Source organism: Salvelinus sp. IW2-2015, linkage group LG27 (assembly GCF_002910315.2).
Source record: "Salvelinus sp. IW2-2015 linkage group LG27, ASM291031v2, whole genome shotgun sequence".
Classification (NCBI taxonomy): Eukaryota; Metazoa; Chordata; class Actinopteri; order Salmoniformes; family Salmonidae; genus Salvelinus; species Salvelinus sp. IW2-2015.
This window is the reverse complement of record NC_036867.1, coordinates 34,873,372-34,884,724: the sequence shown is the minus strand read 5'-3', so window position 1 is coordinate 34,884,724 and position 11,353 is coordinate 34,873,372. Positions and strand designations below refer to the sequence as shown.

At 47.8% G+C, this 11,353-nt stretch overlaps 1 long non-coding RNA gene and 1 pseudogene across 2 annotated transcripts; both read right to left on the bottom strand.

The window, feature by feature from the left end:
- Nucleotides 1-1,097: 1,097 nt before the first annotated feature.
- LOC111953211 (uncharacterized) lies at nt 1,098-6,888 on the bottom strand. Of its 2 annotated transcripts, none has more exons than XR_011474276.1 (6): nt 6,603-6,888; nt 6,260-6,293; nt 6,064-6,144; nt 5,897-5,979; nt 3,686-5,595; nt 1,098-2,300 (listed from the first exon to the last, which is right to left on the bottom strand). It is a non-coding gene; the product is annotated as an uncharacterized lncRNA (long non-coding RNA). The 2 variants fall into 2 exon arrangements; XR_011474275.1 differs by having other exon boundaries at nt 5,911-5,979.
- A 238-nt stretch (nt 6,889-7,126) lies between these two features.
- Nucleotides 7,127-11,353, bottom strand: part of LOC111953713 (cytoplasmic protein NCK2-like) — a 58,555-nt pseudogene continuing 54,328 nt past the window's right edge.

Here is an 11,353-nt window from a genome sequence, read left to right as displayed (position 1 = left end):
CGTGATCACCCCGCACGCCACTACACAGCATGCCCTATGCCTGCCACCGCACGCCTCTACACAGTATGCCCTATTCCCTGCCACCACAGGCCACTATACAGCATGCCCTATGCCTACACCACAGGCCACTACACAGTATGCCCTATGCCCTGCACACAACAGTATGCCCTATTCCTTCACACCACAGGCCACTACACAGCATGCCCTATGCCCTACACCACACGCCACTACACAGCATGCCCTATGCCCTGCACCACACAGTATGCCCTATTCCCTGCCACCACAGGCCACTACACACCATGCCCTATGCCCTGCACCACACAGCATGCCCTATGCCCTACACCACAGGCCACTACACAGTATGCCCTATATCACACGCCACTACACAGTATGCCCTATTCCCTGCCACCACAGGCCACTACACAGCATGCCCTATGCCCTGCACCACAGGCCACTACACAGCATGCCCTATGCCCTACAACCACAGGCCACTACACAGCATGCCCTACCCTACACACACAGGCCACTACACAGCATGCCCTAATGCCCTACACACACAGCCACTACACAGCAATGCCCTATGCCCTACACCACAGGCCACTACACAGCATGCCCTATGCCCTACACAACACAAGGCCACTACACAGCATGCCCTATGCCCTACACCACAGGCCACTACAAGCATGCCCCTATGCCCTGCCACACAGGCCACTAACAGCATGCCCTATGCCCTACACCAACTACACAGCATCCCTAGTACCACAAGGCCACTACACAGCATGCCCTATGCCCTACACCACAGCGCACTACACAATGCCCTATGCCCTACACCACAGGCCACTACACAGCATGCTACTGCCCTATCACCACAGGCCACTACACACAGCATGCCCTATGCCCTACACACAGGCCACTACACAGCATGCCCTATGCCTACACCACAGGCCACTACACAGCAGCCCTATGCCCTACACCACAGGCCACTACACAGCATGCCCTATGCCCTACACCACAAGCCACTACACAGCATGCCCTAGCCCTCACCACAGGCCACTACACAGCGCATGCCCTATGCCCTACCACGCTGACAGCGGCAGGTCATATTCACTGCCTCTCTCTGATCTCTCTCAGCCAGCATGACATGCAGTTGCTGCCTGCCAGGGGAAAGAACACACAGATATGAAGAGGAACATTGTTTATTATTGGAGAAGTCAAACACGTCCACATCACTTCTCTTTGAATCACTCAATAGTAAAAGTTACAGACATCTCTGGTATGTGGCTTTGCATAGGGTCGATTACACGGATTAAGCCTAGTAAGCAAGTTATCCTTAGTCCAAGAATAAACAAAATCTGTGTTCAGGAAACTAGACCCGAGTAGTAGGTATAAGCGAGCCAGGATTCTGACAAACATGTTGATAGCTGCTGCACGACTGTACTTTTCCATGAATCAATTGTTTAACAACTTTAACTTGTGCACCAAGCACATCTTTTGGGAGGAGAGCTTTGCATGCGACGGCTGCTCAAGACAAGTTCAAAGAACAGACTATTCACAAGGAGTAAAGCTCCAGGGCCCCGGGAGTTTAATTGGGTGGTAGAAAGGCGGTTTCACACACAGAACGCATACAGATGTATTGTTCACGGACACAAAACAAGGCAAAGTCAAGTGTATGAGAGACCTGTGATCTGGTGTCAACCTGTGTTCTCTGTCTATCACACGTACAGTACTGAGCATCACATGACCTCCATGCAGAGGTGCGCGTCAATATATGTCTTTTCCAGGGTCCTCTGAGGACGTAGAGTAGGCCTCTATATACAATTTACACTACTTGCATGCAGTAGAGTGATGTTGGTTCTAGTTCTGGTCCCGTAATCATAAAGAGTCTCAGAGTAGGAGTGCTGATCTAGGATCAGTTTTTAATTTTAGATCACAATTCATTAGATTACATGGACAGGGGGGCCTGATCCTCGATCAGCATTCCTACTCTGATCTAGGCTCAGGTCCCCCCTGTCCATATACTCTTATTCTTTTGGATCTAAAAAAAGGCTAAACTGATCCTACACCAGTTTTTATATACGTCGTTGTTGTTGTTGGGGTTCTGGTTCCTCACTCCTCGTCAGGGTCGGACAGCTCATTGCCCAGGCGGCTGGCGGAGGGGAAGTGAGCCCAGAAGGTTCTGGACAGGTCTTCAATCTTCTCATAACCAGCATGCTCACGCAGAGCCTCCACCCAGCCGAAGAAGTCAGAGGAGGTCAGAGCCCAGTTGGGCATCCTGCGCTTCTCACRCCCCACATCTGGTGCTGGAAAACCAATGAGAGCACGAGAAGAGGACGTCAAAAGGGAACCAATCAGAGTGAATGATACTGCACTTCACTAAGACTGGACACATGACACAACTTGACATGGATTGATAGCTGTTTACGACATACATTATCTTCAGTGTAATACACAATCAATAAACAATCTGTATTCATTGATTATACATGTGTGTTTGTGACAGTGATAGAACCACTGTACAGAACCTTTGCTAAAGGGCAGTCTGCCTCACCAATGAGAAAATCTACACTGCAATTTTCCCACTTGCCAGCCTCCCTGCTACACCAACCATAACAGCCTGGTTCATTTCTCAGTGTTTACCTCTCTGTCACCCCTTCACTACAACCTGAGCTTAAGCCGCATTCCTTTAACAAAAGTCAATAAAATACCTTGTAAAAAACGGCTTGTCTTCGAATTGAAACCAAAGCCCCCGTTGAGCATCTCAGGCTTAKGGTTGATTAAAGACCAGTCTGGAGCGAGGGGCTCCGTACGTCCCCTAGGCCCAGAGATAGGCCTCCCACTGTGGGGTGGTGGGAGAGAGGCCCAGGTCCACGCTGGGAAAGCCGGCTAGGACAACAACACTCCACAGCTCCTCAACTCAAACATAACAACGGTGTGAGTGAGAGACTATAGGAATATGATGATAACTGAACACCACCATGTAGTGTGGAGGCACCAAGGAAGTCTTCTCTTACATCTGTCCCTCTGACCTCTCTCCTTGTCTCTTGCTGTGTGTGTACATACACTGACTGTACAAAACATTAAGAACACCTTCCTAATATTGAGTTGCACCCCCCCCCATCCTTTTGCCCTCAGAACAGCCTCAATTCGTCCGGGAATGGACTCTACAAGGTGTTCCATCAGGGATGCTGGCCCATGTTGACTCCAATGATTCCCACAGTTGTGTCAAGGTGGCTGGATGTCCTTTGAGGGGTGAACGAGTCTTAATACACACGCGAAACTGTTGAGCGTGAAAAACCCAGCAGCGTGGAAGTTCTTGACCAACTAAAACCGGTGCACCTGACACCTACTACCATATCCTTTTGTTTTTCCCATTCACCCTTTGCATGGCACACATACACAATCCATCTATGTCTCAATTGTCTCAAGACTTCTTTAGCGTGTCTCCTCCCCTTCTTCTACGCTGATTTAACAAGTGACATCAATAAGGGATCATAGCTTTCACCTGGATTCACCTGGTTAGTCTGTCATGAAAAGAGCAGGTGTTCTTAATGTTTTGTTCTCTCGGTGTATGTCTTCAAGCTATAGTTGCACAACTCAAAATATTGAAATCAACATTGCTAGGGCTGGTTTGATTGAATCCAACCCCATCTTGGTAACCCCTGGTTACCCAGTCTCCCACACTCACATTTGCCTTCTTCTCCTGCTGTTTCCTCAGCCCCCGCGTTAGAGGGAGAAAAGACAAGAATTATTCAGACTGAAGGCACCTTATGGGTCTTCATGGTGACTCACACAGCCCTGTTGATGGGTGACTTGTGACAAAACAGAGATAAAGTGAATTGGTCTAGTTAGTGTTCTCAGTATTAAAGTGGATTTTATTGTCCCAATCTCTCTTTCTCACTAGGATTGAGGAGTGCTTTTAAAAAAATCTCTGTCTATCAACCCCCCCCCCCATCTTTGTCTCTATCTCTGACATTGCCCAACACGCTGGGCAGACAGGGGCAGTGAGGTGGAAAACAGGGGATGAAGAGGATATGGAGTGGCTGACTGCTAAGTGCTGCGCCTGGCCCTGGACTGCTCTGACATTCAGACATTCACAGCCTTTATTAAATCTCCTCGGAGGATAGGAAGGTCGCGGCAGATCAATGAAGAAGTAAGTAAAGGCCAGTGGAGAAACACATACCTGGGTTCAACTACTATTTGAATACATTTCAACATACTTTATCTGGGCTTGATTGAGCTTGCCTGGCACAATAGAACCAATAGAATAGTCGGAAAAATACAAACCCTGCCCATCTGGCACTCCAGGCAGACCGAAGCAAACGCTAAACGTATTCGAAAAATCTTGAATAGTRTTTGGACCCAGGTCTGGGAGGATACATAGAGGGAAAAGATAAACGCTCAGCTTGGTCAACAGAGACTAGAGAGAGCTGAGCACGGTAGGCACACAGTGTGATACCTCTACGGTCTCAATGAAAAYGAAAGAGGGAGAGAGAAAGCGAACGAAGGGAATGAACTATGAYTGGTCTATTCTGACCCACACAACCCCCAACCAGCTGCTTTTCATCAAAACAACGCCATTTCCACTCAATCAAATATCTCGGAGTGATGTTGTGACAAAAGCTCTATGTCTCTGAATAGCCAAAACTGCACATGCATTATGTAGTCAAGGCAAGCAGGAAGAAGTTCTATTCAATTAAATATACAGTATTGTGGTGTATTGTTGAAGAAATGGTACAAACTTGTCCTCGATACCAATACAAAGAACACTGTATATCATAGGAGGGCATCTGTTTCATTTGAAAGAAAAACCTTCCTCATATTCCACAATAAAATCCAAGTTGACAGAAACATGTGTGACTGTAAACAATGTAAAGAGATATGTTGAGTACTACACTTCATATTTGGTGCATCGAGACAGAACCCAGTGAAAACACTACAATCAATACCTGTCTTATGTGTTGCTGTTGACTGTACCGGCTGTTGAAATGTCAGAAGGTTACATTCCTAGTGAACTAATGGGCAACATTCCCGCAGGGGAAACTGACTGACTGTCTGGCTGCATCTCCAAGGTAATTAGTTCAAGTTGACGGTTTCTGAGAGTTGCTCCAGACTGGAGTAAGAGACAACAGCAGGCCAATAACAGTCTCATTCAGATGTAACATTCAACATCTCAATAGTGGASGATTCCTCTCTCCTTCTCCTCTTATCCATCTACAGCACAAAGAGCCGAGAACCCASTAGAGAGGGAGTGAACTTTGCTCTTTTCTCAGTTCTTTCACATCAGCCCACAGAGATATTGGAGAGATGAATTGAAGAGAGGAGGCCGCCGCCACTTCAGACTTGMGTTTCATCYAAGTACACCTCACAATCCAATACTACCCKTRTGCGCAAAATAGGTTAAAATGMCGTTGAAGAGATGYCTTGTGCTCACCGGGACCTTTTGGATGCCTTCCGTTATCACTGATGAAAATGACACAGTGCTCGGAGGCTCTCACCTCTGTGGAGCGCTAACAGGCTGACTCACCTATTAGAGAGGAGAGCCAGCAGGATGACCCAGAGCAGCATTGAGACACAAAGACGAAGCATGGTTTTGCACTGCGGTAGGCCGCACGAAGACAGAAACACCACCACAAACTGTGAGAAATTGTCACGGCGTTTACCCCCACAGAGTTTAGCTTGTTCTGTAACATCTTAAGGTTTCTCTTGGGGAGAAGAGTTGTGTCAGAGAACAACAGAAGAACACAACAAAGACGGTTTGAATCAGGTAAGAAGACTAAGAGCTACATTTAACATTTGAAGGTGCATTTCGGGTTTTGCAGCAGGTGCAATGTTGGCATTTTCCCCAGTAACAAGATAAATCACCCAAAAACAAAATCAATAAACAATCTTCATTTACACTGATACAGGTACCTGGTGCTGGATCCGGGCTCTTGGTCCTCTTGCTCTGGACGTGTGTGTATGTCCAGATATACCCAGACCCTGGATGAGAGGACAGATACAGTAAACAGAGCTGTCCAGGATATGTTGGTCCTTCACACTTCAGATCCACATGCCATACCTTACCTCTGAACCAACCGTCCTCTTTCCTACCCGGTCTCCACTTCTCACACCTGAAGCAGGCATGTCAACGGACTGAAAGGCTTCCTTTGTGGACGAAGGRGAGACGGAGGAGAAGAGRGAGCAGGGGAATGTCAACACTCTGTTACCCCTCACCAACTGGGTCCGATGCAGACAAATTGTACCCGTCTAGATAACTTACCATTGCTTATGTTCCCGAGCATGACAATCATGTACTGTTGCAGAAAATAGCACGGGAAAAAAGAGTTCGATCAATACCTGCACATCTTGAAAGTGACAAAAGCTCATAACCTACATTGATTTTGTAACCCCCATAAAGAAAATGTATGCATGTGTGACGTCGGATAAAAGCGTCTGCTAAATGGCATACATTATATTATTAGAAAAGACAAACTATACAAACACTACATGGTCTTTCACATACTGTAACTGAGAGCCAAGGATTGCGTTCTCTCTTGGCTCCCCTTCTACACTGTCTCAACCAGACGACCACAATGGAGGCCTCAAATACAGTCCACATTTACCTCCGTTTGTYCCTGAGGAGTTGTACAGGAGCATTACGTCTCGGCAACACCTGTCTTGGATCTGGCTAGCTATATCTACACTCATTTATCTCTAGGAAAGAGACAACATGGCTACCATGGGTTAGGATGTAAGGTATCAGAAGCAGTGTCTGCTTCCCAAATGACATCCTATTACCTAAATAGTCCACTACTTTTGACCAGGGCCCATAAGGTGCCATTTGGGACAAACCATATTTGGAGACAAACCAGATCTCGTCATGCCGTATCAGGATTAAGGAGAGGCATTCCAAACGTTCTGATAAGACGTAAAGGAAGCAAGCACTTTTGTGGTTACTTAAGCTCTTGCATCAGGATGGGTCTTCAGGTCCTGAAATKATGAAATCCTACCTGCAGTAACATTGCCATCTGTTGGTAGARAATGGTAAATACAGAAATGCAATTTGAATGTATTCTAATTTAACAAGATTGAACAATCTTTTAAAAAGGTGAAAGGGAATAAAATGACACACTGCAGACAAATGTGCAACCAGAAAGCTTATTTCGGCAAAACTTTTAATTGAACAAAAGTATTTCAATCCTCAGTCACCACACCGTCTTGGAGTACAGTACCTTTTAGCTGTATCTAATTTCATATAATATTCACCTTATTCTTCTTTTTAAATATACATACACAGCTGAAAACAAGATTTAAATAACAGTGCTCAGTAACATTAAGACATAGTTTTTCATTTTTAAAAGCAGGAAACTAATTTTGAACAGACTTTCATTGGCAAACAGACAACCAACGAAACGTTTTCCTATCGCTCTTGAATCTCCATCCTCGGTCAGCGACGTTTCCACCCGGACGTTGAGGAAAGCGGTGGACTCGAAGAGAACGTTAAGGGGCACATTTGAGCAGTATGAGGGTGTGGCACATGGTCGGCGGTATACATCCACGGACATTCAACGCTCAGCTTCCTGACAGTGTCCATTCCACAATACACCTACAGAGGGCGTCCTTTCCTTATCTGGTAATACAGTACAGTACCATTTGTGGTGCGTTTCTTTCTGGTACAACAGTCTATGGAAACGTAATACTACTTTCTGCAAGGGACGGGTCACTCGATAACGACAAACAAAACAACAAGACCTGCTGGAGACAAACAAAAAGAGAAGGGCTGTTTCTCTCCTCCCGTTTGTTTTTCCCATAATCAAAAGGTCTCCAGTGATAATGTGATGTCACTGTCAACACATTAAATATTCACTTTCATAGTGTATGTAGCTGTTGTGAATGAACCATTGACTGTAAATCCCCATCCGTGCTCCCTCCAAAAACCTAGAGGCACCGGCAGGGCTTTACTAGGAGGTGGAGTTGTCAGCCAAGGCACAGAGCGGGTGCTTACAGACGGGCCTTTACTGAAGCTGTTCTCTGGACACTTCTGGACATTATTCTGAAAGGAATCTGAGCTACGTTGGCCAACATGTACCATTTGAGTCTCTCTCCGTGCTAACTGTTTTCTGTTGAGTTTATGGTGACTGTTAGCTCCTGTATTGAAGGGGCAGGGGCAGACCTGTGGATATTGCTGTGCTCAATCAGTCAGTGGCAAGTCCAGTAATAAGGCTTGTTGTTATGCCAGGCCGAGCACCGGGGTCCGGAGTGTGTGTGTGTGTGTGTATGCAAATGTATGAACGGGAGCATTTGTGTGGTCACAGCAGCGGTTTGACCAGGTAGAGTTTGTCTCCGTGTTCGCTGGTGAAGATCGGGGCTTTCTTGTAGTGCTCCACCAGTTCGTCCATGCTGCTGAAGCGTCTCTGGCCGATACAGTAGTCCCCCTCCGCCAGCGCAACCTTGAAGTGCTTGTTCTTTCCCATCGCCTTGAGGGACACGGAGAAATCACTGGGCTGGGAGAGAGCGCGAGAGATAAGGACGGATGATTATTGCCATGGAGTTTCATTCTTAAGCCACTAGAGGGGGCCTTAGTTCTACTGTAAAGTCCACCCATCCCACTGAATAATGTAGACAGGTTTCCCAATAAAAACAGCTCAAAATACAGTACGATAAAGCTATTGTAAACCATAGAGTACATTATTATATTAATAATCAGAGACACAAAAATCAACTGTTCTCCCCCCATTTCCACCAATCACAATACTCTCTCGACCACTCACCGATGATTCGCTGTCTCTGACCAGGAAGTCTCCCTGACCTCCTCTCTCGTTGAGCGCACACTCTGCCTGATGCCTGGTCACTCSCCCATAGTACCAGTCCTTCCCGGCAAACTTTCCCACGCGGGCCGGCCCTGTGTAGTTGATCTGGGGCGAGTGGGGGCCCGAGCCCATCCCACCCCCGGGGGCCGGATCGTCGCTAAGGATAACCACATAGTTCTTTGGCACCAGGCCCACCTGTCCACGGGCGTTCCGACACCGCCACCACTCAGGGTCGTTCTCCGGTTTTCAGCCCTCAATCACTGAGCTGTGTTCAAGTTCAGCTCCTCGTCGGTCACAGAGCTGAAGGGGACAGCGGTCTGAACACTGTTGGAGCCCCTGGTGGTCCCATTGGTCACCCCTCCGACCCTGCCCCCTGTCCTGGGTAACCTCCGCTTTAGGTCCCGAGACGGCCTCCTCCTCCCCCTTCCAGGACATAGTTAGAGGGGACACGCCTACCGACCTTTAGAAAACTCCCTCGCCACCAGCCGTCGTACACTTCTCTCATGACCAAGACCGTGACCTTTCACCAGTGTCAGCGTCCGTCTTCCCCCTGCCGCCGTGTGGCCGAAATTGGACAGGGCTGGATGCTGAGGTCGTAGATACGCTCGGCGCTGCTACTCCGCACCATTGGACGGGTATCTGCGTCCGTGCTCGGGCGTTGGCGGGCATCGCGGGCACTCGCTTCCTCTTCGTCTTCCGCAGGCCTTAGAAAGGGAGAGACAGAGAAATAATTGGTAAATAGACAAATATTTATACCACATAATGAAGATCTCCTTCAGTAGTTCCAACAGAGCGAGAATATATAGTAAAGTCCTCAACATATTTTAGGTTAGTCTGAGGTGAAAATGGCTCAAACGAAAGCCTACGTGGTCATTGAGATTGAAATAGGCAGGTAACGGCTACTTAAAAACAGCTTCAGTGAAGTGCAAGCAGCAAGCTGAAGCTAATTAGCTCTAGTAACGCTGGTCAGAGGACGGTCCGGGGTTAGGAAAGGTCACCTACTTCTCTTTGAGGTGCAGCCAGGAAGGAGGTAAACACTTCAGATAGAGTTTAGGGGGGAGTGAGGGGTTTGGGTAATTAGTGCTGGGAATGTGAAACTGAGGTAAGGCCAGAGGAGAGACGGGGGGGGGGGGTTGGTTCTGGGTATGATAGGCGATGTTAATTCCTCTCAGGCAGCTACTGACCAGACCACTGTGCAGGAAGGCTGTTTAGGAGACAGGAAAYGCAGATCAGATGACACCGAGGTGGTCGGGAGGGTGGACTGGTGTTCTGCATCCCAAATTGCAAATCACAAACCCTATTCCCTACATAGTGCGCTACTTCTGACCAGAGCCCTATGGGCCTTGGTCAGAACATAGGGTTCTGGTCAAAAGTAGTGCACTATGTAGGGAATAGGGTGCCATTTGGGACACTTCCTATGGAGTGTTCGGTTGGCTCTCTCGCTGGAAAATATTGACCTTTAACCTCTTTTGAACAACCCCCCCAAACCGGTCCCCCACTGTAAACTACTCCCATAAAATTAGGCTCCTCTTTTCACTTTAGACTCTCAATCCCTCGAACTCGCTCTCTGAAMATTGACACATCTATTTAAGACAATATAGAGAATCACATGCGAGCAGAAGGAAGAGGATCATTGCCGTTTAAAGCCTAGTGTCAGAGAGAATTAACCTCAACCCTCTCAGCCACTCCCTCACAGCCAGGTAGGGGAGCACTCCGAAAGGTCACCAACAACCCCTTCCCTCCACCCCCCCCCTCTTCCTCCTCCACCCCGCCAAATCTCATGCATGAAACAAGGCGGCTTTCTGACCTTCTGTGTTCTTGCCGCTTAACTGGCCTTCTGCTCCGACGGAGCACGCAGCCAACCAGGGAGGATGTTTGTTTTGAGTGTACAGCAACACTCCGTTCTTAGCGGACTTACAAGAGCGCGCAGACCTGAGATGAGATGGGCTGAACACGGGTTAGTAATAAGCAGGCAGCAGGCAGCAGGCACGCACACAGACAAACACTTTTATTCAAATGTGGAACTCATCTCACAATGACAAACACACCTGCTCACGGGAAGCATCACATAGCTTGCACATGCCCAGTTACACAGATAACACGATGACACAAAGCCCGGTGGGACCAAAAAAAACATGATTAAATCATAGACCTCTCGGTCTCCCATAATAGTACTACCCTCATGAAAAGAGCATATCGTAGACCGAACCAGTTATGTCAAAAATACATTTGTCACTCACTGAATACGCCTTGCCTGCAACAATCATCATTTATTTCCGTTACGCTCGGTATGTACTTCCAATAAAAGGACTAAATAACATTTATAAGCAACCGAAAACATTTCAAAGTATTGTTTTGAACCGGAAGAGGCTCCTTTGCCCAGATACTGGTTCAATCATAGGGGAGAGAGACGGGGGGAGAGAGAGAGGGGGAGGGGGAGAGAGACAGGGTGGGAGGAGAGAGAAGGGGGGAGGGTGGGAGGAGAGAGACAGGGTGGAGGAGAGAGAGAGAGGGATGGGAAGAGACGAGGAGGGGATGAGGGAGAAGACAGGTGGGGAGGAGAG